The sequence below is a fragment of the Zosterops lateralis genome, assembly GCF_965231275.1.
Source record: "Zosterops lateralis genome assembly, chromosome: 16".
Classification (NCBI taxonomy): Eukaryota; Metazoa; Chordata; class Aves; order Passeriformes; family Zosteropidae; genus Zosterops; species Zosterops lateralis.
Window position 1 is genome coordinate 90,396 of NC_139776.1, and position 27,780 is coordinate 118,175.

Sequence of the window (27,780 nt, forward strand, 5' to 3'; positions counted from 1 at the left end):
TGAAAAATTACCTACACAAGAAATGAAAAGCCTTACCCGAATGAATTTACCTCTCGGACAGAAGTTACAGCAATCATCTGCCTGCCTTTGACGACAGTAGCTTCTCTCTGAGAACTTCTGCCCAGTGTTGAAATGTTTCTGGTAGATCTTCAAGCATTCCCCATCTGAGGCTTTTCTCCTCCACAGAAATCCTGCAGAAAGGAAAGCTAAACCAGAAAAGTTGTTTGTAAGAGATTCAAACAAGTCACACCTAGATATATAACAGCAGGAGAAGGAAGCAAAAGTTTTGGGTGGGTGGTCTGACAAATATTGAAAAGAAACAAATTGTTTTTCTAACACAGTAGGCCCATGAAAGCAGAACTGGCTGAAGGACCCAGGGGTTTCTTACCAAGGCACAGCAAGGTGGTACTACCTGCCTAGAGAAAATTCATAATAATCCCCTAAAAATTACAGAAAAACAACATTTTCTTTAAAATAAAAATACAACCACACCATTAAATTATCACATTGGCAATATTCACAGGTTTTCAAGTATTACACTCGAGTTGACTTAATACATTTTTCGGAGCATGCACAAATAAATATTCAGAATTCCCAAGTACCTTTCCCTGCCTTGGCAGATTCTCCTCAGAAGCAGCCAGGACTTGGAGATACTGTAATTGCTAAGACACTTAAAAAAAAAAAAATTTGAATTCCAGCCTTTGAGATCACTTTATCTGGCAGGAGGGCAGTAGGATTCCTATTTGCTCAAACAGGATTCAGCCCTTCCTGCTGAGATGCCCCCAGAAAGCTGGCTCAGAATCACCAGTGAAGGTCAGAGCTGTTGGTGAAGCTGTTTTCCACTGTGTTATCTGATTGCTTCAACATCATTTCCCCGTATTCACCAATTTCCCTCTTGTGCATGAAATCAATGCATCAATTTACTTCCTGACTCCCAAAGCTCATTCTGCTTTTCATTTAAAGAAAAAGAGAGTGAAAATCAATCCAAAATGGTTCCGCAGCTGCTGAATTATTCTCTGCCTCGTGTCTTTACCGATGCTGAGGGGCACCATCATGCAGCTGCTTCTAGGAACTGGACTTCACCTCACCGAGTGGGTGGCGAGGGAGGCTCCGTCCGTCCCTGGATACGAACGCTGCGGGAAAAGGAAAGACCTCAGCGGCCCGGCCCCGGCCGAGCCCGGCAGCCCCCCCGGCCCTTCCTGCCCCGCTCCCCCTCAGAGGAGAGGGGCTGCGCGCCCCGGCCCACGGTCCCCTCCCTACCTGCAGCCGGGCTCGGCGGGCTCGGGCCGGGCTCGCCTCGGTTCGGCTCCACCCGGCGCGGTTCGGCCGCGCTCGGCCAAGCGGCACTCGGCTCCGCTCGCTCCGCAGCCCCGGCCGCAGGCGAGGGCTCGGTGTGTGCGGCGGGAGCGGCGGGCGCGGAGCGGAGCGGGGCCGGCGGGCGCCGGAGCCGTCCGGAGGCCTCTCGGGCGGGCGCGACCCCGGGAGGGCGGCGGCATCTCGCCTCCGGCGGGCCGCACGACGGGCCGGTGTCCGCGGCGCCGCCCGGCCGGGCTCCAGCGGGCCCGGGCTCTCCGCCTCAGCCGGGGGCACCGGGGACGGGCGGCGGCCGGCCGTGAGGAGCGAGGCGCTTTTGTCCCTCCCACACATCTCCAGCCTTCAGCTTGGGAGCTCTGGGCCCCTCCCTCATACACCGATTCTCCAATTGGTGGAGAGCCGCCGCAGTGACTGCTGCGCTGGCCTGAAGCTTGAGATCCCGCAGTCGCTGCTGCTGCTGCTGCTGCTGCTTCAGCCTTGCCGCGTGCACCGTGCAGCCCCATCTCCTCCTCCTCCTCCTCTTTCTCCCGATCCTCCTCCCTGGGATGTGGGCAGACCCAGAGGGTAAGTGGGAGCCCTGGCTCACCTCAACCGTTCTCATCCCCCGCCCTGTCACAGGACCCCACAAGTTCACTCAGGGGAGGCACGGCCAGGCCACTGGGCCGTATGGGGGAGCAGATAATTCCCAGCATCAGAGGGTGACCTCCCACCATGCACCAGCCAAGCATGCTTTGTCCCTGCCCACCCTCTCTCTTCCTGCCTCCAGCTCAGGATTTCTGTCCCACCAGCTCCAACACAGAGCCTTGGGCACACGGGTAGAAGAAACAAGAGTGGTGCCAAAAGAGGCCTTGAGGCTTGAGTTTGCCTGCAAGATGTCCTCCCCCTGCAGGGAGCCCATGGGTGCCAGGCAAATCTGAGATCCACAGGGTGCTGAGGGCCCCTTAGAGCAGCCCCTAATTTATTAGGGAGCTGCATCTGCTAAACGGTGTTTCAGGCACTGCTGTCACACAGAGATTTTTACCACAAGCCCGTGAGACTTTATGCTTCCAGGGCAGGCAGCATCAGCCACAGAAAGGCAGGATTGATCTCTGGGCTGGGCTGGTGTTCTGGCCCTATCAGGGAGCCCCAAGCCTGGACAAAAATGCTCTTTCCTATCAAGCATCCTCTATCCTGCGTACCATGTCCAGGTCTTTGGCAGACACAGGTCCTGGCACAGGTGCTTCTCCTGGGGGGAACCATCACCCCAAATAAGCAGCAAGGGTGCTGTTCTCGCAGTCAGACAGCAGCTCTAGCTGGGAGGGAGGGGATAAAATGGCTAAAATCTGCAGCAGACAACCATTGTTGAAAGTAAAACAGAGAATCAAAAAGAGCGTGAAGTCAAACAAGAAAGCAACTCGGAGGAGGGTGAAGAGCATAGAATCATAGAAGCACAGAATGATTTTGGGGTGAAAAGGACCTTTAAAGGCCATTCAGTCCAAGCCCTCTGCCATGGGCAGGGACACCTTCCCTGCTGAGAGCTCCAAAAAACCTGGCCTTGAACGTTTCCAGGGATGGGGCTCCACCATACGTTTGGGTAACATATGGCAGTGTTTATCTATCCCTCACACAGAAAATTAATTTCTTACTATCTGATCTGAATCCCATGTTCCCCTGCCAGCACCTCCATTTGCCATTTCCCCTTTAGCACCTCCAGTCATCTCCTTCCTGCACCCTTTCCTGTCTCCATCCTCCCTCCTAGCAGACTTGCAGGTTATCCAGTAGCTCCTGAGTGGCCTCTTTGCCAACATCGGGTCTGCTGAGGTGTCATGCGTGGCACTCGTAGGGGACATATGCATCTTAGCAGTGCATCCTGCCCACTGGAGCATCTGCTTCCACTGGCCCCGGGCCAGCCAGGCTGCAGCTGAAGGTGATGGGGAAAAGATCACGTCCCAGTACAAAATCGGTTTGTGCAATATCATCCAATTTGTGCACGCCACAGTTCAGCAGACAGAAGAGCAGTGTGAGTAGAGGAAGGAGCCCTGCCAGAGCCCTCCTCCTCAGCAGGATGGCATCTGATGTCTCATCGGGTGTAAGAGCTCCTGAAACCCTGCAGCTGCTGGGGCATATGACTAGCAGGGTTGGGCAGGGCAGCAGACCAAAAACGCCCCTCAGAGCTCCTGCCATGTGGCACAAGGAACCCCTCTGCGTGTCAGAAAGCTGCCACCAAATTTCCTGGAACTGCAGGATTGACACAGCCAGAATCACGAAAGAGAAAACTGGGGGCAAATCTTTTGGAGGACAGAATTCTTTTTAAAGAAGCACCGCACACCAGTATCTACTCTATTCTTAAGAGGCTTCTGTAGGCTTGCAGGGTGTCTGGGGTCTCCTGAAGCATGGCGTGACCCCCTGCTGGCCATTGCATCCTGCTTTCCACTCCATCCCTGTATGTGCCATCAGCCAGACCCCAGTTCATGCCATCCATGTCCCACACACTCAGGGGACCTCTCCACTGGCTTTTCCCTTGACAGAGCCATTGCTGGTGCAGTTCTGTGCAGGTTCTGTGCTGCAGCCCAATACGACAAGGCAGGGCTTCCTGAATGTCAGCTGGGGTGGCAGAGACCTCGCTGATTTTGAGGTAGATAGACAGCACTGGGGGTCATGGCAGCCATCACAGGTGGCAGAGCTGATCAGCAAGAGCCTCAAGAAGCAGAGGTCAGAGTGCTCATGGAGCACTTTGTCTCCATGTGGATATGCAGAGCAACTTCCTCAGGCTGAAGAGGTATGGGATGGCAATTTTGGAGAGACAAGGTGAGCCCACCGTGACCCTGCAAGAGCTACCCCCACGCTGGGGCCCAGCCCTGCCCACAGAACTTGCCCCACGCTATTGCTCTCATTCCCCAGAGCTGCCTGTGGCCACGGTCTTTGCGCACAGCCCCAGGCTAGAGCGGCTGCTGCCTGTTTGCCACGCCAGCGGCTTCCACCCCAATCCCATCAGCGTGGCCTGGCTGCGGGACGGCCAAGAGGTGCCTCCGGGCCCGGCGTTTAACAGCAGCCCCATCCTGCCCAAGGCTGACCTCACCCACCAGCTCTGCAGTGTCCTGGCCGTGGCCCCCCGTGCTGGGCACAGCTGTGTCAGCCGTGTGAGCCACCAGAGCCTGGGCGCCCGCAGCCTTCTCATCCCGTGGGGTAGGTTCATTCAGACATGGGGTGCAGGCTGCAGATGACAGCCACTGGCCCTGTGAGGGGCAGCACCTGATGGGCGCTGTCACTCTCACACAGTCGCCCTCTTCCCTCCCTGTCCCAGCAAAGCACAGCACATCCCCTACCATCAGCATCACCATTGCGGTGCTGCTTCTTGTGGCCACAGCCTCTGCTTGGGTATTTTGGTGGCGGAAGCACAGGTGAGCTCTCCCTCCCATCACCTGCGGTAAGATTTATGGGCATGTAGGTCAGTGCAGGGGTTGCAGCAGCAGCAGCTCTGTAGGGGTTAAGCCCCTGAGTGCCATCAGAGCTCACACATAGCCTTTGCAGGAAGGGTAATGAGGGTGCATGAGAGAGCCAAGAATTTATCATGTGAGGCCTGTTTGCCCACAGAGCAACAACTCTTCTACTCTCTCGTGGAGTCCCCGGAACCCCCATCCCCTCTCTAGATCACTGACCCCTGCCCTGCTCTTTGGACCACCCCCGTGCCCTTAGACCATTGGTTCCTGATCCCTATTTAGGCCCGTGCACAGCACATGGCCAGGTCTTTCTGTCCCTGAACCCTCTGGTGTGCTGGAACAAACCTTGCTGGAATTTATCATAACAACAGTCCCTTCTTGCCTCTCTTTGCTGAGCCTAGCCACGGCATGTGTGATGTGAGTCTGACTGCTTAGCCCGAATCCTCCGCGAGTGGCTTTTCCACAGGAGATGTTTATGGGGCTCTAGGTAGCAGCTCCACCATGCAAAAAGCACACTGCTAGAGATCTTTGTCTCGGCTCCAGCTCTGCAACAATTCAGCTGATTTGAATATCATCACTAAGCCCACTCCAGAGTCAATATCCCAGCCGCACCGTCCTTTTCAGCTGCAGCCCTAGAGTCCCCATCCCTGCCCCACAGTCACTATGCCAGCCCTTTCATCATTTCACCATGCACCTCTCAGTTCCTTTCTCAGCTCTGCGGTTTCTTTCCATTACCACTCACAATTGCAGCCCCACAGTGATTTCAGCAGCAGCCCTACAGTGGCTATCACAGGCCCAGACAATATCTGTGCAAGCCTGGGATTTCTGGTGCAATCTTCCATTCCCCTTTTCAGGTCTAGTGATCCTGTTCCATTTTCAGTCACAATAGGCAGTGCAAACATCAATATCACAGGCCTACAGAGATTTCAGCACACAAATCCTACAGTCTTTACACCCGTCCTATAGTTCCTATGCCATTAACAATGTCTATCCCACCCTCTGGTGATTTCAAGTGGAGTTCTAGAAAGCCCTTCCCAGCCCCAGTGGTTATAGCTCTTAACCCACAAGCTTTATTTCACGGCCAGCTGGGTTCTTCTTCATCCAGCCCTACGTGTGTGTTTCTCCACCTCCACAGCCTGAATCTTGTCCTGCTTTAAATAGGCAGGATCTTCATATTGGCACCAGCCCGGTAACAATTCCGCTCTGAGCCCTACAGTGTCTATGCTCACCCTGCAGTCAATATCCCAGCCCCACTGTGATTTCAGCCCCAGCCCTTTAGTGCCACACCCAGAGCCAGGCAATATCCCAGCAGCGCCAGCTTCTAAGGAGCCATCTTAGAGCAATCCCTTTTCATCTGTACACCCCTCTCCTCCCAATTTCAGCCTCAAGACCCAGCCCCAACATCAATATCACAGGCCTACAATGATTTCAGCACAGCAATGATACAGGCTCTATGTCAGCCCTGGAGTTTCTATGGCCTTGGCAGTCTCTATGCCACCGCTGCAGCGATTTCAGCTGGAGCCCTGCAGAGTCCCCTTCCCAGCCCCAGTGATTTCAGCTCTCGACCCGCAAGCTTTATTTCAAGTCCAGCACAGTTCTTCCAGCTCTGCGTGCGTTTTTCTGCCTGTCTCTGCCAGGTGTAGCTGCTGCAGGTTGAGACAACAGGGTCCTTTTTTTGTCTCTAGTTGTGCAGTTTCAGCTTTAGCTCTAGAAATGGTATTCCACCTCCATCCCATTAATCTTTATTCCATTACCAACCCCTGGGCACATGTCCCATTTCACAGTCGCTTCCCAGGTCTACATTCACTATCCCCTTTGAACAGTGACTGCAATTGCAGCACTGCAGTGCCCAGTGATTTCAGCTTCAGGCCCACAAGCTTTATTTCACTGCCAGCTCTTCTATTCCACTTCTGTCTCCACATCTTCCCAGCAGTGGCACAAAATGCTGCTTCTGGTTCTCAAGAGTATGATTTTTTTATTTTTGCTCTAGCTCTGTGTTGTTTCAGCTCAGCTCCTGTTCCCATATTCAAGCCTCAACCTGCTAATCCTTACTGCAGCAACAGCTCTCCAGTCCCTACCCCAGCCCTTACAGCGATTTCAGCTCCAGCCCGCAGTTCCCGTCCCGGCTCCATATTCCCCAGAGCAGCCCCCCAGGGGTTTTACCCCAAAGCCTACCATCTTTGTGTCTCCTCCAGCTCTGCTGTCTCAGCTCCAGCTCCTCAGCTTCCCACTGCCTGCAGCTAAAACTGCTACTGCTTCTCACTGCAGCCCGGGGCTGTTGATAAGGCCACAAGTCAGTCATTGTCATCACTTCAATGTCTTTAGGAGTTGTATCACCCACCCTCCTGGGTTCTCAACCTTGGGGACACTTGAAGCCCGAAGGCCAACATGTATCTCCCCCCTTCCCCTGGGTCTCAGGCCAGCACTTGTCCGAAAGCCCTCCAGCTCCCCCAGGCAGCACCAGGGGCTGGAAAGAGCCACTGGGCCCCTGCTCCCTCATCCCAAAAGGTGTCCACGGGTTGGTTCTCGGGGCCTGGAGCCCTCCGAGCCCCCATAGCCTCAGCCTCTGCTGGGTACCACGGGGCAAGGGCTGGTAACCCCCCCCGGCATCTCTTGCAGGCCCTGAGCTGCAGCTCCATCCCCTTCTCCCGTGGGGAGAACCCTCCAGCCCCAGCATTTCCACTGTTCCACACTGTTTTGGGCCTGCCTCTAGTGCCAAGGGCTTTATTCCACATCCTGGGGCTTTCTGTCTCTACTGGGCTCACAACTGCTGTTTCAGCCCTAGCCCTACAACCTTTACTGAATTAACACCAGATATTTAGAAAAAAAAAAAAAAAAAAAAAAAAAAAAAAAAAAAAAAAAAAAACCACGAGCCAAAAATAGTGCATTGAAACAAGCAAAATAATGAAAAGATGCAATAAATATGAAAAACATAGTTACTTCTAATAAAAGCAAAATAAAATAAGAAAAAGTGCAAAAACTGCTGCTTTATTTCTGATCCTGTAAACACTGCTTTTAAATCCAGAAACTACAGAAGCGCTTCTCGCCGGGCCCTGGTAGCCGCAGCCGGTCCTCCTGCGCCGCACCAGGCCCCGCACCAGGCCTCCGGCCTCCCTTGGTACGGCTGGCGCCACTGCCCCAGGACACCGCCGGCCCCCAGACACTGGCGCAGGCGGACGCGGGAGTCGCGTCCGTGCTCACCCTCGCTCCCCGGGCCGGCAGCTGCGGACATCCCGTCCTGGCGCAGCGGCGCTCCTGCCGATCGACCGCACAGCTCCAAACGCCGCTCCCCGTCCCGCCGCCGGACTGACGCCCCCGGCCCCTCAGGCTGCTATTTATGCCCCAAAGCCGGCCAGCTCAGCCAATCACAAGCGGAGGCAGCGCCGGCCCCGCCAATCCCAGCTCGGCTCCGCGAGCCCCGCCCCGCTGTCCCCTCACGTCCCCGCTCCCGCCAGGGCCGGCGGATCGGGGCCGGGGGGTTCGGGGCCCGGGCTGAGGGCGCGGCGGCGTTGCGGTCGCGATCGGGACCGGGAGCGCTGCGGGCGGCACGAGCCGCTCCTGCTCCGCCCGCAGCCGGCGCTGAGGCGGCGTCCTGCCGGGGCTCCGGGCACGAGAGGACGGCGGCGGCGATTTCCTGGTGCCGGCAGGGCTGTTGGGTGAGAGGATCTCAGTGTGAGAGAAGTGACCACCCGAAACACACAAACAATAAGGGATGCTCAGAGCTGCACCAGAAACACCACTGCCCTGACCACACAAATATATCAATTGTAGAAAACACAAACAAAAGCGCAGCAAAAAAAAGCCAACTCTTATTACTCCTAGTCCATTTTCCAAATATAATAAAAATAACCCCATCTCCATTCCCCTCAAAAAACTTCCAAAATATACACCCAGGACCCCCCCAACTTAAAGACCTGCCTCTAACCAAATAAGCATAAACCCCACATCTTTTAAACTATATAAATTCATTAACCTAATGCATCAAAACCACAGAATTTTTAATCCTTAGTCAACACCATATACACCGATCCATCACTATATACAAAAACAAATCCTATTTTCTATTAATAAAATAACAAAAAAGTCTCAACTTTTAACTACAAAAAAACTCCATAAAAACATCTAATTAAAAATAAAATAATCTCATTATAAGTAAGCAAAAACTTCAAACAAACTTCCCCCAAAATAAGTATTTTAAATGCCAAAACCCCTCAAATATTTAAAATAACTACTTCAGAAATGCCTTCTGTACATTCCAGACTGATTTTGGGAGCAAAGCAAGGAAAGAAAAAGCACACAGCCCGTTTTAAGAAAACAGTGTTTACTCCTGTGCATTCCCTGTCCAGTGTGTTCAGCCCAAGCACAGACAGACTGCAGCACACAGATCTCCTTTGCTCTTTGTTAGTTTTAGCCAGCTAAAGCAAAGACTTCTTTTTCCCTTTTTCTTCTGACTGTTTAAACCTGCTGCAGACTGGAAAACCCAGAGAAGCACAACAATAAACGAATCAATCCACAAAAATAAAAACAGCAGAAATATACTCAAATTAACAGCACCAAAACCAATTATTCCTGACTCAATAAACCCATAATTCCTCAAAACCATCAAAACAAACAGACCCCCTATAAATAAACACAAAACCAAAATATCCATTTGACTACAAACAATATCTCCTAAATTATCCAAAACTATAAAACATATACTCTAATCAAGCAGGCTAAATAAACAAACCCCTACAACACCACAAACAATAATGTCATCATAAATATTAAGAAACCCTAAAAAATGAACTACATCACACTGTCTCAAACCCACTAAAACAAACACTAGATGCTCACCACGATAAAAGCCACCAGTAAATAAATAAAAACCTCCCCTATACCTCACACCACAGCCAATTACACCACTGTAAACCTTAGAAAACAAACCCTGGAAAAACACAATATCCCCCAAAAACAATTCAAAACCAAACTCAGTTCAAAAATACTCTGACCATGTGAACTATGAAACCAAACACGAAATAAATACACCACATGTCTCATCACACCGTCTACAAACAGAATAAAGCCACACAATAAATCATTAAAAACCACCAAACAGAAAAAACCCAGCTCTACCCAACCTGAATCCCTCCACACAACACACAAAACCCCAATAACACATTTCAGAAGTCTCTCAAGAAGAGCTACTTCGATTAATTCTACCTCAAATACAAACAAACCCACCCATAAAGTTATCCTCACTCAAAAACCTGATTATGTATGATAAATAATACTCCAAAAAGTCACGCAAAATACTACATCTCCCCTAAGTACATAATATTGAATAAAAGCCACATAGAAACATCATTATTTATTAAAATTCCAGCTGAAAAGAAAATTCCTCCACTTCAGACACTGACAACAACAGAAGAGGAGTTTCTCCAATCAATTTGAACTCCTTTTGTCTCCATAACTCCTTTTTCTTCTGGGAGCACCGGGGAGGGATTGGTGAGACGAAGCTGAAAAGAAAAAAACACATTCCCCCAATAAACCCAAAGTGGCTTATCTGTTTAGCATAGAAGTTTGTCCCTTGTCGTCCCCCGAGGAAATGCTCCAAACCCAAATGCTCCTGCAGCCTCGTCATGAACCACGGCCAGAACTCAGGATAAATTCCTCATTCTTCACAGCTCGATATCGAATTGAGCTGATGCTCCCCTTTTAAACCGCCCCCGGCTGGAACCGGCCCCTCGTTATCCATCCCAGCTGCACCTGTGCCTGCCCTGTCCCCTCTACATTAATTCTAATTTACCGGTTTCTCCTCGCTGCCTTCCCCGGGAGCGCCCGGCACGGCTCCAGCGGCGACAGCGAGTGCTGCAGCTCCGGGCACAGCGCCAGCGTGTCCCGCCCGCCCGCCGGCCGGGGGATCGGCAGCGGCCCCGACACCGCCTTGAATGGCCCGCCGAGGAAGCGGCAGTGAGGGCGGACACCGGCCGGGAGCGCCCCGGAACTGCCCCCGGCTCGTTCGGTTCGGCTGAGGGGGGCGACGTTCGGGGAAAGCCGGCTGGGTTCAGCTGTTCGGGGAAACTCGGCTGGGTTCGGCTGTTCGGCGATTTCCGTCAGCCGTCGGCTCTTCTCGGCTGTTCGGGGAAAGTCGTCAATTTCCGTCAGCCGTCGGCTATTCTCGGCTGTTCGGCAACACTCGGTCATTTTCGTCCCTCCCCGTCTCTGTTCGGTGACGCCGCGACTTACGTCACTTTCACCCCTCCCCACCGCCATCTTTAGAAGGTCAGGCGCAGCGAACCGCGCCGCCATCTTGGTTGTGGCACACTTAAGGACCCCATCAGTGTGTACAACAGGCGCCTGACTAAAATGTTTCCCCTGAACCCGCCCGCGGCGCGGCTGAACCCACAGCGCGTGTCCCTACACCTGGAAACGCCGCAGAAAATTGTCCCCGGGCGGCGCCGTGGTCAGGATTTTTATGCAGGCACTAAGATAGACACACCACAGGTCCTCTCTGTTTCCCGCCCTTTTGGCCGCCATCTTTAGAAGGTCAAGCGCCGCGAGTCGCGCCGCCATCTTGGTTGTGGCATCCCCCCCAAATGTCCCCCTCGGCTGCTCGCACAGGCGCCTGACCACATCGCCTGCCCGAACACTGCCGCGGCGCCGCTCAGCCCTCATCCCGTGCCCGCGCACCTGCGTACGCCGCGGAAAAAATCGCTCCCGGGCGGCTCCGTGGTCTAGGCCGCGCGCAGGGAGCCGGCTGCCACGTGTCCGGGGGTCTTCGCATTTTTTCTCGCCTTTTTGGCCATGATCTTTCGGTCCTCGGGCGGCAAAACTGCCCGTGAGCGCACAGCCCGGGGCTGCTACGGCGGAGAACTGCAGTACCGCTTTTTATCCACGAGATGGCAGCATTGCCGCACAGTTCACAGCCCGGGGCTGCTACGGGCACGGGGGAGAGCTGCAGTACCGAAATTTACACACACGATGGCAGCATTGCCTCACAGATCACAGCCCGGTGCCAGGCAGGGGGAGCTGCAGTACCGCTCTGTGTCCACACGGTGGCAGCGCTGCCGCACGGAGCGGACGCAAAAAAGAACGCGCCCAAAATTCCCCTTCCAAACATCCCCGAAAATAAAGGCCCCAAAAGACCCCCAACCACAACAACTACGAGAACCCTGCCATCAACCAAGCCAAAACAAAAATAGCCTTAATTTTATGCTATATTTCCATATTTCTTCTATTTCTTATTAGGATATTTCTATTATCTCATGTATTGATCTAGTATAATTTACCTATTTATATAATCTACCTGTTTGTATTATTAAAATTTATTTATTATATCATGTTCATTTTATTAGGTATATTTTACATACTATAATATATGGAACATGTAATAATAGTGTAACTAAAGATATTATTCTTAGATGTTGTAGTTGTCTTTTTGTTATGTATATATTTATTTTTTTGTATTTTTTTTTTTTGATAGCATTTATTTCTTGATATTTTAAACTATATGACTTCATTAACCTAACAGATCAAAACCAGAGTTAATTAGAATTGAAAGATTGGTTTTCTAAGGGATAAACACTTAATCTTTATTAAAATAAAAATAAATTCTAATAAATAATATAAAAATAATTTAAAAGTAATAATATAAAATTAAATAATTTTCTCTTTCTGCGTGCTTTTGGGGGGATTGTTTGTGGGGGGGTTTGTTTTGGGGTTTTTTTTGTTTGCTTAGTTTTAGATTTCTTGGGTAATAAACAAAGAGGCTCAGAGAGTTATAAAATAAAATGTCTACTTAGTTTTATTGCTATCCCCTAACCCCTAACCCTAACCCCTAACCCGCTACCCTGACCCTTGACCCCCTGACCCCCTGACCCCCTGAACCCCTGACTCCTGACCCCTGGCCCCTGACCTTTGACCCCTGACCTATGGCCTATTGACCTTTGACCCCGACCTTTTACCCCTGACCTATGACCCTTGACCTTTGACCTATGACCCTTGACCTTTGACCTCTGACCCATGACCTTTGACCTCTGACCTATGACCCTTGACCTCTGACCTATGACCCTTGACCTCTGACCTATGACCCTTGACCTTTGACCTTTGACCTTTGACCTTTGACCTATGACCTTTGACCCCTGACCTTTGACCTTTGACCTTTGACCTATAACCCTTGACCTTTGACCTATGACCCTTGACCCCTGACCTTTGACCTTTGACCTATGACCCTTGACCTTTGACCTATGACCTTTGACCTATGACCCTTGACCTTTGACCTATGACCCTTGACCTTTGACCTATGACCTTTGACCTATGACCTTTGACCCCTGACCCTTGACCTATGACTCTTGACCCCTGACCTCTTTGACCCTTGATCTTTGACTTTTGACCTATGACCTATGACCCTTGAACTATAACCCCTGACTTACTACCTTTAACCTATGACCCCCTGACCCCCGGCCTTTGACCCTGACAACCTGACCTTTGGCCGTAATGCATTCTGAACCCTAAAATCAACCCCACATGTAACCCTATATGTAAATGTAACCCTGCATAATTAATTGGGTGATTTGCATATGTGTAAGTAATTAATTAGGTTATTTGCATAGGGTCATTAATTATTCAACTGGCTAATTGGGTCCTTAGTGGTCCAGGTGGGAGTGGGGGGTGTGGTGATTAAGCAATCATCTATAATCAGCTGCTCCCACCTGGAGGACTAATTAGGGGGGCATACAGTATGTATACCCTGTGTATAGGGGGGCTATTGGGTGTATATATAAATAAAAAAGAATAAAAATAATAAGTCTGGTGCAGTGGTAGGAATTTTCATGCGGCCAGGGACCAAATATTTTTATTTATTTAAAGTTTTTTTTAATATTTGTTCCCTGGCCGCATGAAAATTCCTACCACTGCACCAGAGTTAGAAATAAAGTTAAACTTTATTTCTAACTTTAAATTACAAAGGAAGAGAAAGAGAGAAACAGAGAGAAACAGAGAAAAACAGAGAGAGCGAAACAGACAGAGAAACAAAGCAAAAAAGAGTCAGAGCAACAGAGAAACACAGTGAGTTAGAGCGAAAGAGAGACTTGGAGAGAAACAGAGTTGTTAGAGTGGAAGTAAAAGAGAAACAGCATTAGAGTGAAACTGAGACAGAGTGAGCGTGAGAGAAACAGAGAAACAGACTGAGAAAGAAAGAGAAACAGTTACACTGAAATAGAGTTACAGCGAAACACAGGGAAAGAGAAACAGAGCTAGAGAGAAACACAGAATGAAAGCAAAAGAGAAACAGCTAGAAATAGAACAACAGAGGAAAATAAAGAGTTAAGAGAGAAAGAAGCAGAGTGAGAGAGAAAAGGAAATAGCATGAAGATATAGAGAGGAAAATAAATAGACTTACCTGGAAGTAGGGAAATAGAGTGAAGGAAAGCAAGAAATAGAGCGAGAGAAAATGACTCAATGACACCAAATGAAGACAGGAGCCAAAGGGGGGCAGAGGGGGCGGGAGGGAATCTTAATTAAGGTGGATTCAACTACTATTGAATGAACATTTTTATTTACGCTTCAGCAAAACACATGGAAACAACATATACAAATGCAAGTACAGATACAACCCGTAGACACGCTGATAAAAGTACAGCTTCGTACAGAGCGATACATGGAAACACGGCAGCAAATGCAAATACGGAACAATACAGGGAACCGCAAGCCAAATACACATTGAGACAATAGAACAGTTTTTCTGCTTCTGAAACATCCATTAGATCTCATTTTATTGGTACAGGAAATGCAAAACAAAAGCAGCACATGTAACATAGAACAGTCATCCAGAACACGCACCTCCTTCAGCTTGCACACAAACCCACCCTCGCTCTCACCTCAAAGCACCTCCCAAGAACCCCCAATCATCAACACACACTCGCAGCACTCCTCGGGAACGTGGTTCCCGGGAGCCTCGACACAAACCGGCCTGCCTGACGAAAACCCCGGTCCACAGGCCGTCGGCACCCAAACTTTGGCGATGAACATCGCCTCGCAGACCGGCCGGGACCGAGGAAAAAAAACCCAGCTGGGGGGGAAAATTAAAAAAAAACCCCCGAGCTGGGGATTTTTTATTCTAAATTTAAAATGTGTTGAAAAACCTGAAAGGCAAAAGTCACGCACACAAGGTTAGAACCAGTCAAACCAGTCAGCGCACACACACACACAGGCAAACACAAGCAAACACAGAGGACTCTCATACACACACAATCATTCTTCAGCGTACATGGTAGATTCCAGGAAACTTGTAGCATCAGCAAGCACAGAGATGCTAATCCTCCTCAGGGACCTGGAAGACAACAAGAGGTGGTCAACAAGCGCTTATCTGACAGCAAGCTATCCCCACTCCAGGCCCATATCTCTTATGCCCAAAACTCCACAGAAAAGAGGTGAACTGTGAAGTTTTACAACTGTTCTACCTCACTAACACTATGTGCCAGGGCAGGGCAGCTCACACATAAGCGGCATAAGATAGCCTGATACAACATAGTCACATACAATAGGATACAGCATAGTCACATACAATAGGATACAGCATAGTCACATACAATAGGATACAGCATAAGCCAGCATAGTATGATACAGCATAGTCACATACAGTACAATACAACATAAGCCAGCATAGTCACATACAACATATTCAGATACAATGTAGGCACATACAATATGAACCAACATAGTGAGATGCAATAGACTCAGATACAATGTAGGCACACGCAATATAAGCCGACACTGAGAGACGCAATATTGGCGCATTCAACATCGGCACATACAACATGAGCAGAGACAGGTAGAATACAAGTGCTGACTTCAGATAACTCTGAAAGATACTGCAGGCACGTGAGGGGAATCTAATACCCTCCCTATAAAAGTCCAAGAGAATGGCATCTGAAAAGGCGGCGCTACCCAAGCTGAGAATGAAAATAGATGAGAACGCTCGAGTGTCCGTGTGCCGGCCTCAAAAAGTCAAAACGTAACGAGGCCGGAATAAGGATGATCCGGGAAAGTACGCGAGGAAAGTACGGCCAAAGGGGGCCGGAATGGTGCAGATAAAGCGCCTGGATGTAACAAAGGCCTATCACACAGAAGACAAGGGACACAAACTACATAATGCAGACGCAGACAACACAGCAGACACAACTTGAAACTGCCAGGCAGTTTCACCTTATGGACCCAAGACTCCTAGCACAAGATGAGCCACAGGCTGATGATGCCAAAGGAAAGAAAGCTTTAAGGCAATAGCACGTGATGACGAAACAGAACTCCTTACAAGAACTAGTGCCTAAGTTGTTAATAGGATGCTCGAGAAGCTGGGTAGGCCGAGAGAAGGAAGCGATGACTGCCGGGTGACCGTGGCGATAGCTCTGGACCTGAAGGCGACCTCCTCGGGTGAAAACGTCCACGAGGATGTTGAGACTCGAAGACGGACAACGGCGCAAAACACGCGAGGACGCGGAACTGCCCTGCCCGGCAAAGCCTCCCGTGAGGCCGAGGTGAAACCCTCTCCCGTTAGTTGCGAGGGGCCCGTCCCACTAGGGCTCTCTCCTCTAAGCTGACTTTGAATTGCCTCCTTTTGCAAAGCTTTTTCCCCTTCACCCAAACACCAGCCCAAACACTTATCTTTCAGAAGATGAGCGGACAAAAATCCACCTTCAATGGAAAAGAACACATCCACTTCAGTGCTGCCATATCCAGTCTTGGGCTCCGCACCTCACGGTACCTAGGACAACAAAACAGAAAATGTGACAATTGCCTGACAGAAAAAGTAATCCCCAGGCCTCCCCTGCACCGCTACCCCGGCTCACCTCAGATCGCCATTTGACTCCTGAGGCTGCCCGGAGGGTACCTGCAAAAGGAAAAGGTACACATTTAGCGTGCTGTTAGACACCGCTCACCTGAGTCATCCTGCCAAAGTGTCAACTCACCTGCTTGCCTCTCTTCCCTGGTATGTGTAGGGCCACAGCAGCTCCCACAAAGAAACAAGGCAAAAAGCAGGCTGAGTTACTGTGAAAACACAATTGCTCCAGTCTGACAGAACTCTGAAACATGTATATCTTAAACTTGTACCCACCAAGCTGCCGGGATCCAGGACTGGAACGCCTTGCAAGTAGACCACCTAAAAAAAACCCCAAAAAAACTCAACAGTGTATGCTTAGAGTTGCACCAGAAATTGAGGCCTGAGCAACAACTGCTTCCATCCACCAGTCAACACTCACCCTGTCTGTTTCACCTAGAGTGCCAATATCCCATGTTACCTCCTAAAAATAAAGACAAAGAACAATGAAATACACCTCAACATCAAGTTACTGCTGGTAATACTGTGCATGGGGAGAATGAGACCTGTTAAGGGGTTGAAAGGAAAAAAAAAAGGCACCACAGTGTTCACAGCTTTCTCCATTCAGGTTTTTTAATGTTGCAGAAAATACAGAGGTTTTTCACTAACTGCACTCTCAATTATATCCAGACATCCAATGGACATGGAGGTCATTTTTCAACTTCTTTCTTGCCAACAGCCAAACTTCCACCTACTCAGGCTAAGAAAGAGAATGGAGGAAAAAAAAAAAAACAAACACAAAAACAAACAAACAAACAAACAAACAAACAAAAAACCAAAGAAAACATAAGTTAATGGTTTCTGTGTAGAAGTCCACCGGAAGGGTGGTCAGTGCTCAGAGAATGGGAGTCTCCTGGAAAACAGAGAATGCTTGGTCTTTTTTCATGCTATCCTTTATCTTTTTCATATTAAAGCATAGCACAAATGAATTTAGTGTTCTTTGATGTCAGTCTTTTCCTGGTTTTTCTCTCCTTTAGGGTCAAACTTCCACATACTCTGGGTAAGAAATAGTATTTAAAAAAGAAACAAAGAAAACATGAAAAAATAAAAAATTAAAAAAAAATTGAATAAAGTTAATAAAAAGTTTTTTAAAAATTAAAAATACAAAAAATAAAAACATGGAAATAAAATAAAAATCTAAAAAAATCTAAAAGTAATATTAAAAAAAAGTTAAAAATTAAAAATAAATATAAAATCTTTTAAAGAACACAAAACAACAGCTGGACTGGGATGAGGCCTTCCAGGGGCTTTGCTTCCTACTGGCTCCATCCTTTTTTACCAACTACCTGCAAGACGAAAAACAACAGGGATAAAGTTTCAAACAGGATGTCCTTGGTTGAGGCACTTCAAAATAAGATTTTTAACAAAAAGTCGGCCAAAAAAAGAGAGTCTGAAAATCAAGATATAAGCCTCGCGGCTATTTAAAAACAAAACAAAAAAGCTGTCTCTGGTGTGCATAACTTGCCAGCCCCTCATGGTTTGAAGTCCTTAGCATTTATTTTTACCAAGTTGACAACTAAAACCTTGTAGAAAGGTTAAAAAAAAAATCCTGGACAAAGCCAGGCATTTTCCCAAGCCCCCTCAGTGTGGAGCTGTGTCAGCCCCAAGTGTTTGGTCCCCCAGCCCAGCCCAGAGCAGGCTCCAGCTGCTCCCCGGGGGGGGGTTACCAAGGGACTCACTTGTTTGGAGCTGTAAATGCAGGTGCCCTGCACTGGAGTGCCAATAAATGTGAAATATGTGACTCTCATCATCAACAGTGACTGACCTTCCCTGGGGAGCCCCCTCACCCGGGATGGGGCACTCTGCCATGGATTTAATCCATCTGCATCTGAAAGGAAGTCAGGACAAAAGTCAAAGTGCTGCAAGATAACTTGACGGCTCCAGACAATTTGTGTCAATCTAGGGATACCCTCTACAGGCCAACTACACCCTACATGACAAATTTCAAGTCCCCAGGACTTGTCCCATTCCCCCCACACCCAGACTGAGCAACAAGGCAGAGCAGCTCCAAGCCAAACACACCAACACCCGTGACACAGGACAGGACAAAAGGGGGGACACAACAGGGACAGAAATATCTCAGCAAGAAGAACGACCCTGAGGACCGAGAGAACTCGCAATGAGATGACCGAGGTAAGACCGATGGGGAGCTGACCAGGCTCAGAGAACCCTGCAGGAAGAAGATGCCAACGGGATCACTGATCCCAAGAAACGCAGAGACGGATGCCTGAGAATCCTAAGGTCAGACTCCTCTACCTATCCCTGCATTCTGACAAGACCTAATCCGCCTGAATGGATCACAGCAGTGCACAGCTGTGGATACAGCTCAGAACAAGACCTGGAAAGGCATCAGCCTGGACAATTGTGAAGAGAGATGGATCCTGATGTGTGTCTGAGCACCTAAATCAAAGTTCAATGATATCAGTGCCTGTTCAAGGAACAGGGAGATGTTAAGAACAATGCCTGGGGTCTCCAAAAGACCCCTTGAAGGGTTAAGGCAAAAGACACACCACACAGGACACACAAAAGACACAGAGTGCACAACAGACAAGTGACACAACGTGCCCTGGGACTGCTCTGCCCTGCACACCTCAGCACTGTGAGACCTTCCCTCTCTGTGCCCTAAAGGGGTCACAGCTTGGACATCCTCATCTCCAAACCCGACCCAAAAATCCCTCCCGGTGACTCCCAACCCACACCCCACTTTCACTCCCTCTGTGGCTTTTAGGCCTTCACTTATCTCTGGGATGTTCAGGGATGAGAATCCACATCAGGGGCCAAGGAAGGCTGTCTCTGCCTCTGGGAAATTCCTGCTGTCTCAGTCAGGTGCCATAAAGAAAACCAAACATCCACGGATGATCTCAGCAGGGCTGTTGGGTGAGAGGATCTCAGTGTGAGACAAGTGACCACCTGAAACACACAAACAATAAGGGATGCTCAGAGTTGCACCAGAAACACCACTGCCCTGACCACACAAATATATCCATTTTAGAAAACAAAACACAAACAAAAGTCCATTAAAAAAAAGCCAACTCTTATTACTCCTAGTCCATTTTCCAAATATATTAAAAATAACCCCATCTCCATTCTCCTCAAAAAACCTCTGAAATATACACCCAGAACACCCCCAACTGAAATACCTGCCTCTAACCACATAAAAAGTAGAAAACTTATATTCCTTGACCTATAGGAATTTATTAACCTAGCACGTCAAAACCACAGAATTTTAAATCCTTAGTCCACATATGTACACCATATACACCAATCCCATCACTACATACCAAATCAAAGCCTATTATCTACTACTAACTTAACAAAAAAAGCCTCAACCTTTAACTGCAATAAAACTTCTAATTAAAAATAAAATAATTTCATTATAACTAAGCAAAAACTTCAAACAAACTTCCTCCAAAATAAATAATTTAAACACCAAAAACCCTCAAAAATTTAAAATAACTACTTCAAAAATGCCTTCAGTACTTTCAGACTGATTTTGAGAGCAAAGCAAGGAAATAAAAAGCACGCAGCCTGTTTTAAGAAAACAGTGTTCACTCCTGTGCATTCCCTGTCCAGTGTATTCAGCCCAAGCACAGACAGACTGCAGCACACAGATCTCCTTTGCGCTTAGTTAGTTTTAGGGCAGAGAAGTTCCCTGCACTGATTATTTCCCCTTTTTCTTTGGGCTCATTAAACCTGCTGCAGACTGAAAAACCCAGAGAAGCACCGAGAGCTGCACCTGCTGCCACGGGGCCTGGACCTCAGCATTTTATCAACACCAGAACAGCTGATAAGAGACCAAAGGAGATGAGCTACAGCCACAGCAAGGGCTTTCTGAATTTACCATCTCCCTTCAGAAAAACAAAGTGTGTTATTATTTTATGTTATTTATTCTTTATGCTTGTGACCACTTTGTTTGTTAAATAAATAGTTTTGTCCATTTCTTCCTAAAGAAATTCTTTCACAAACCAATTTAAAAGAGAGACCATTTTGCTTTACTCTCTAAAAAAAAAAAAAAAACCCTATTCAAAAGTTTCCTCTCAGGTTTACCCTAAACCACAACAACAAACAAATCAATCCACAAAAATAAAAACAGCACAAATATACTTCAATTAACAGCACCAAAACCAATTATTCCTGACTCAATGAACCCATAATACCTCAGAACCATCAAAACAAACAGACCACCTATAAATACACACAAAACCAAAAGATCCATTTGGCTACAAACAATATCCCCTAAATTATCCAAAACTATAAAACATACACTGTAGTCAAGCATGCTAAATAAACAAATCCCATAAAACAATAATCTAATTATAAAAATTAAGAAACCCTAAAAAATGAACTACATCACACTGACTCAAACTCACTAAAACAAACACAACACCCTTGCCATGATAAAAGCCACGACTAAATAAATAAAAACCTCCCGTATACCTCACACCACAGCCAACTACACCACTGTGAACTTTAGAAAACAAACTCTTGAAAAACACAATATCCCCCAAAAACAACTCAGTAACAAAACTCAGTTCAAAAATACTCTGACCATGTGAGCTATGAAACCAAACATGAAATAAATACACCACATATCCCTCATCACACCACCTACAAAGAGAATAAAGCTACACAATAAATCATTAAAAACCACCAAACAGAAAAAAACCCAGCTCTACCCAACCTGAATCCCTCCATACAACACACAAAACCCCAATAACACATTTCAGAAGTCTCTTTAAAAAAGCTACTTAAATTAGTTCTACCTCAAATACAAACAAACTCACCCATGAGGTTACCTTCACTCAAAAACCAAATTACTCACAATAAATAATACCAAAAAAGTCAGACAAAACACTACACACCACCTAAGAACCTCATATTGAAAAGAAGCCACATAGAAGGGCCACTATTAATTAAAATTCCAGGAGAAAAGAAAATCTCGCCACTTTAAACACGGATAACAACAGAAAAAAAGGAGTTTCTCCAATCAATTTGAACTCCTTTTGTCTCCATAACTCCTTTTTCTTCTGGGAGCACCGGGGAGGGATTGGTGAGACGAAGCTGAAAAGGAAAAAGTCCCCCCAATAAACCCGCACTGGGTTATTTACCTGTTTGGTACAAAGGTTTGTCCCTCGGCGCTTCCCGAGGAAATGCTCCAAATCCAAATGCTCTTGTAGTCTCTCCATGAATCACACCCAGAACCTCAGGATAAAGTCCTCACTCCTCACAGCTCGATACTCAACTGAGCTGAGGCTCCCCTTTTAAACAGCCCCCGGCTGGAACCGCCCCCTCGTTATCCATCACAGCTGCACCTGTGCCTGCTCTGTCCCCCCTCACTGTTCCCAGCTCACACCCGGGGCTGCTCTCTCCCCTCCCCATCCTGTGGCATCTCTCACCTGCAGCTGCTGCCCGTCCGAGGGTGAGGGCAGAGGGGACTTGCTGTTCATTCCCGAGACGGTTCATGGTCTGCACCTGACACGATGGGGCACCGGGCTTCCCTTGCTGTGGATAAGGACCCCTCTTCTCCTGCAGGTGCCCGAGGCTGAAACGGGGACTCCACCCCCGAAAATCCATATGCCTGAGGATCATAATTCCCAAGGAAATTCCCCAGAAATCGTTACCCTTCATTTGAAATATTTCCTTTGGAATCACTCCTGACTTGTCCTTCTGTGGAAGCGTTTCAAACATTCATTGGAGAGTTGAGGAGCCGAGTTGGCTTGTCTATAACTTGGCTGACAAGCCCAGACAAAACCCAAACACCGAGAACTCCAGCACTGCTGGCCCCGCCCCCTGGAACGCCCGGCCCCGCCCCCGGCCGCCTCTGGGCCCCGCCCCCTGCTTCTTCAAGTCCCATTTAACCAGAATGATTTTCTGGGGGCAGGAGCACCCAAAGCCAGCAGAACTGACCTTAATCACTTTTGGGGGATCTCTCTTTTCTTCCTCACCAAACTCCCACTGTCAAAACCCAGCCTGAGGCTCAGCTCCCCATCCCTTCAATCCCTCCAAGGACCTCGGCTTGGATTTCCCAATCCAACAAGGCAGAAATCCTGCTGTCCTTATTGTATATCCTAATTGCAGTAATTGCTTAAGAAATAATTGAAAGATATTAAAAGAAGGAAGAGAAATTAAACAAGAGCTGCCTGCACCAAGGGCCATCCAAGGGTTGCTAAAATCCCTTACCAATCCCTTGGCCCTTGGGGAGGGGGAGCGGATTCCTCACCAAAGCTGGTGGGAAGGAAAGGGGAGTTGCCAGGCCCACCCCCAGGTGTTTAGAGCAGAGTTGGGGCTCCCCAGCCGTGTCCTAGCTTGGGACTAGGCGGAACAGCTTGTCCCTTCCTCCCCGGGAGCCCCATCCCCAGAATGAGGTAAGTGATGCAGGGGCAGCCTGAGCTGGAGATGACAGGAGTAGGAGGGGGGCGACCCAAAGCATCCTTTCCCCCTGTGTAGGGGTTGAGAGGACAGAAACCATCCTTCCTGGTCAGGTCTGAAATCCAAAAGCCGTTACCTGCATTAGTGCTGATGCATCTGACAGGAACAGGGATAGGACAGTGTAATATTAGTGTGGAGGGGGCGTCAGGAAAACCCAGCTTGAATATCTTTTTTCCTAGTGCTGCTGCCTGGAATTTTTTTCCCCGTCTTCGCCTTCTGACTGGGCTTTTCCCAGCTGCAGCCTGTCATTGTACTTCATGCTCAAGACCTTATTTCAGCTTTTGTCCCTCCCACACATCTCCAGCCTTCAGCTTTTGGACCTATGGGCCCCTCACTGACACACTGATTGTCCTCTGCCATTAACAATCTCTATCCCACCTCTCTGCTGATTTCATGTGTTCAGAGTTCAGGTGTTCAGCAGTTCTAGAAAGCCCTTCCCAGCCCCAGAGTTTTCAGCTCTTGACCCATAAGCTTTATTTCACGGCCAGCCCGATTCTTCCACCTCCACATTCATTTTTCCTGCCTGTCTGCGCCAGGTGTAGCTGCTCCAGGTTGAGACAACAGGGTCCTTTTTTTGTCTTTAGTTGTGCGGTTTCAGCTTCAGCTCTAGAAATGCTATTCCACCTCCATCCCATTAATCTTTATTCCATTACCAACCCCTGGGCACGTGTCCCATTTCACAGTCGCTTCCCAGGTCTACACTCATTATCCCCTTTGAACTGTGATTGCAATTGCAGCACTGCAGTCCCCAGTGATTTCAGCTTCAGGCCCACAAGCTTTATTTCACTGCTAGCTCTTCTGTTTCACTTCTGTCTCCACATCTTCCCAGCAGTGGCACAAAATGCTGCTTCTGGTTCTCAGAGTACGATTTTTGCTTTTGCTCTAGCTTTGTGTTGTTTCAGCTCAGCTCCTGTTCCCATAGTCCAGCCTCAACCTGCCAATCCTTACTGCAGCAACAGCTCTCCAGTCCCTACCCCAGCCCTTACAGCGATTTCAGCTCCAGCCCGCAGTTCCCGTCCCAGCTCCATATTCCCTAGACCAGCCCCGCAAGGGTTTTACCCCAAAGCCTACCATCTTTGTGTCTCCTCCATCTCTGCTGTCTCAGCTCCAGCTCCTCAGCTTCCCACGGCCTGCAGCTAAAACTGCTACTGCTTCTCACTGCAGCCCGGGGCTGTTGAGAAGGCCACAAGTCAGTCATTGTCATCACTTCAATGTCTTTAGGAGTTGTATCACCCACCCTCCTGGGTTCTCAACCTTGGGGACACTTGAAGCCCGAAGGCCAACATGTATCTCCCCCCTTCCCCTGGGTCTCAGGCCAGCACTTGTCCAAAAGCCCCCTCAGCTCCCCCGGGCAGCACCAGGGGCTGGAAAGAGCCACTGGGCCCCTGCTCCCTCATCCCAAAAGGTGTCCACGGGTTGATTCTCGGGGCCTGGAGCCCTCCGAGCCCCCACAGCCTCAGCCTCTGCTGGGTACCACGGGGCAAGGGCTGGTAACCCCCCAGGCATCTCCTGCAGGCCCTGAGCTGCAGCTCCATCCCCTTCTCCCGTGGGGAGAACCCTCCAGCCCCAGCATTTCCACCGTTCCACACTGTTTTGGGCCTGCCTCTAGTGCCAAGGGCTTTATTCCACATCCTGGGGCTTTCAGTCTCTACTGGGCTCACAACTGCTGTTTCAGCCCTAGCCCTACAACCTTTACTGAATTAACATCAGATATTTAGAAAAAATAAAAAAACAAAAAACAAAAGAAAAAAAAAAAACCCACAAAAAACAAAAAACAAAACAAAACAAAACAAAAAAAAAAAAAAAAAAAAAAAAAAAAACACACAAAAAAAATCCACCAAAACCAAAAAAACAAACCACGAGACAAAAATAGTGCATTGAAACAAGCAAAATAATGAAAAGATGCAATAAATATGAAAAACATAGTTACTTCTAATAAAAACAAAATAAAATAAGAAAAAGTGCAAAAACTGCTGCTTTATTTCTGATCCTGTAAACACTGCTTTTAAATCCAGAAACTACAGAAGCGCTTCTCGCCGGGCCCTGGTAGCCGCAGCCGGTCGTCCTGCGCCGCACCAGGCCTCGCACCAGGCCTCCGGCCTCCCTGGGTACGGCTGGCGCCACTGCCCCAAGACACCGGCGGCCCCCAGACACTGGCGCAGGCGGACGCGGGAGTCGCGTCCGTGCTCACCCTCGCTCCCCGGGCCGGCAGTTGCGGGCATCCCGTCTCGGCGCAGCGGCGCTCCTCCCGGCCGACCGACCGCGCAGCTCCAAACACCGCTCCCCGTCCCGCCGCCGGACTGACGCCCCCCGCCCCTCAGGGCGCTATTTATGCCCCAAAGCCGGCCAGCTCAGCCAATCACAAGCGGATGCAGCGCCGGCCCCGCCAATCCCTGTTGAGGAAGCGCCGGCCAGGTGAGCCCAACCAATCACAAGCGGAGGCAGCGCCGGCCCCGCCAATCCCAGCTCGGCTCCGCGAGCCCCGCCCCGCTGTCCCCTCACGGCCCTGCTCCCGCCAGGGCCGGCGGATCGGGGCCGGGGGGTTCGGGGCCCGGGCTGAGGGCGCGGCGGCGTTGCGGTCGCGATCGGGACCGGGAGCGCTGCGGGCGGCAGGAGCCGCTCCTGCTCCGCCCGCAGCCGGCGCTGCGCCGGCGTCCTGCCGGGGCTCCGGGCACGAGAGGACGGCGGCGGCGATTTCCTGGTGCCGGCAGGGCCGGGCCGGGCCGCGGGGAACCCCCGTGCCGGCCCCGGGGCCCCCCAAATCCCGCCGCTCCCCGCCATCAGCATCAGCATTGTGATGCTGCTTCTTGTGGCCACAGCCTCTGCTTGGGTATTTTGGTGGCGGAAGCACAGGTGAGCTCTCCCTCCCATCACCTGCGGTAAGATTTATGGGCACGTAAGTCGGTGCAGGGGTTGCAGCAGCAGCAGCAGCAGCAGCAGCAGCAGCAGCAGCAGCAGCAGCAGCAGCAGCAGCAGCAGCAGCAGCAGCAGCAGCAGCAGCAGCTCTGTAGGGGTGAACTCCCTGAGTGCCATCACAGCTCACACATAGCCTTTGCAGGAAGGGGAATGAGGCTGCATGGGAGAGCCAAGAGTTCATCATTTGAGGCCTGGTTGCCCACAGAGCAGTAAGTCTTTGCTCTCTTGTGGAGTCCCTGGAACCCCTTGGGGCAATTGCCAGGCTCCTGCCTTGGAAGGACGCAGCATAGAGTCTTGCCTGCCTAGGCTGAAAGAATGGCGCTTCCTGGGTGCTTTGCCCCAGTTTCTTGTGTGCCCATTCCCCCGGTCCTGGTAGTTTCTCTTTTCCCTGCTTCCCTATTGGTGGTGGTATCCCAGTGTCCGCTCCTGTCCCCTCTCTAGATCACTGACCCCTGCCCTGCTCTTAGTAGCACCCCCGTGCCCTTAGACCATTGGTTCCTGATCCCTATTTAGGCCTGTGCACAGCACATGGCCAGGTCTTTTTGTCCCTGATCCCTTTAGGGTGCTGGAAAAAACCTTGCTGGAATTCATCGTACAAAAAGGCCCTTCTTGCCTCTCTTTGCTGAGCCTAGCCACGGCGTGTGTGATGTGAGTCTGACTGCTTAGCCCGAATCCTCCGCCAGTGGCTTTTCCACAGGAGATGCTTATGGGGCTCTAGGTAGCAGCTCCACCATGCAAAAAGCACACTGCTAGAGATCTTTGTCTTGACTCCAGCTCTGCAAAAATTCAGCTCCCCCCCTACGATCACTGAGTCCAGCCCAGAGTCAATATCCAGCCGCACAGTCCTTTTCAGCTGCAGCCCTAGAGTCCCCATCCCTGCTCCATAGTGACTATTCCAGCCCTTCCATCATTTCAGCATGCATCTCTCAGTCCCTTTCTCAGCTCTGCAGATTCCATTTTCACTCACAATCCCACCCTGCAGTCAATAGCCCAGCCCCAACAGTGATTTCAGCCCTGGCCATACAGCACGTCCCCCCCAGGACGCAGGCAATAACCCAGCAGCGCCGGCACTTCAGCCCTCTTCCAGCCCCTCCCACTTTCAGCTGTCCACACGCCCTCTCCCATGTTCAGCCTCGAGACCCAGCCTCAACACCAGTATCACAGGACTATATATTTCAGCACACCCATCCTACAGGCTCTATGTCAGCCCTAGAGTTTCTATGGCCTTGGCAGTCTCTATGCCACCGCTGCAGGGCTTTGAGCCGGAGCCCTGCAGAGTCCCCTTGCCCAGCCCCAGTGATTTCAGCTCTTGACCCACAAGCTTTATTTGACAGCCAGCTGGTTTCTTCTAGCAGCATTCACGGGTTTCTTCGACTCCGGCAGCAGCAATTTCTCCACCGTCACGGGGCAGGATGGTTGTCTTGGCCCCAGCTCTGGCACGGTTTAGCTCCGACCCGAGAGTGTCTGTGCCCACCCTGCAGTCAATAGCCCAGCCCCAACAGTGATTTCAGCCCTGGCCATACAGCATTTCCACCCCAAGACGCAGGCAATAACCCAGCAGCGCCGGCACTTCAGCCCTCTTCCAGCCCCTCCCACTTTCAGCTGTCCACACGCCCTCTCCCGTGTTCAGCCTCGAGACCCAGCCCCAACAGCAGTATCACAGGCCTATATATTTCAGCACACCCATCCTGCAGGCTCTATGTCAGCCCTAGAGTTTCTATGGCCTTGGCAGTCTCTATGGCACCGCTGCAGGGCTTTGAGCTGGAGCCCTGCAGAGTCCCCTTGCCCAGCCCCAGTGATTTCAGCTCTTGACCCACAAGCTTTATTTGACAGCCAGCTGGTTTC

General features: G+C 49.8%; 1 long non-coding RNA gene and 1 pseudogene across 2 annotated transcripts; one reads left to right on the forward strand and one right to left on the reverse strand.

Moving 5' to 3' along the window:
* The first annotated feature begins 1,053 nt into the window (after positions 1–1,053).
* On the forward strand, positions 1,054–26,346 carry LOC310915941 (annotated as a pseudogene). Its single transcript has 8 exons — positions 1,054–1,091; positions 1,219–1,612; positions 1,812–1,878; positions 3,053–3,313; positions 3,657–4,101; positions 4,195–4,479; positions 4,598–4,694; positions 26,078–26,346. The product of its transcript is annotated as an uncharacterized misc_RNA (transcript).
* LOC310916105 lies at positions 10,065–10,611 on the reverse strand. The gene is made up of 2 exons (XR_014591263.1): positions 10,522–10,611; positions 10,065–10,231 (listed from the first exon to the last, which is right to left on the reverse strand). It is a non-coding gene; the product is annotated as an uncharacterized lncRNA (long non-coding RNA).
* Positions 26,347–27,780: the final 1,434 nt, after the last annotated feature.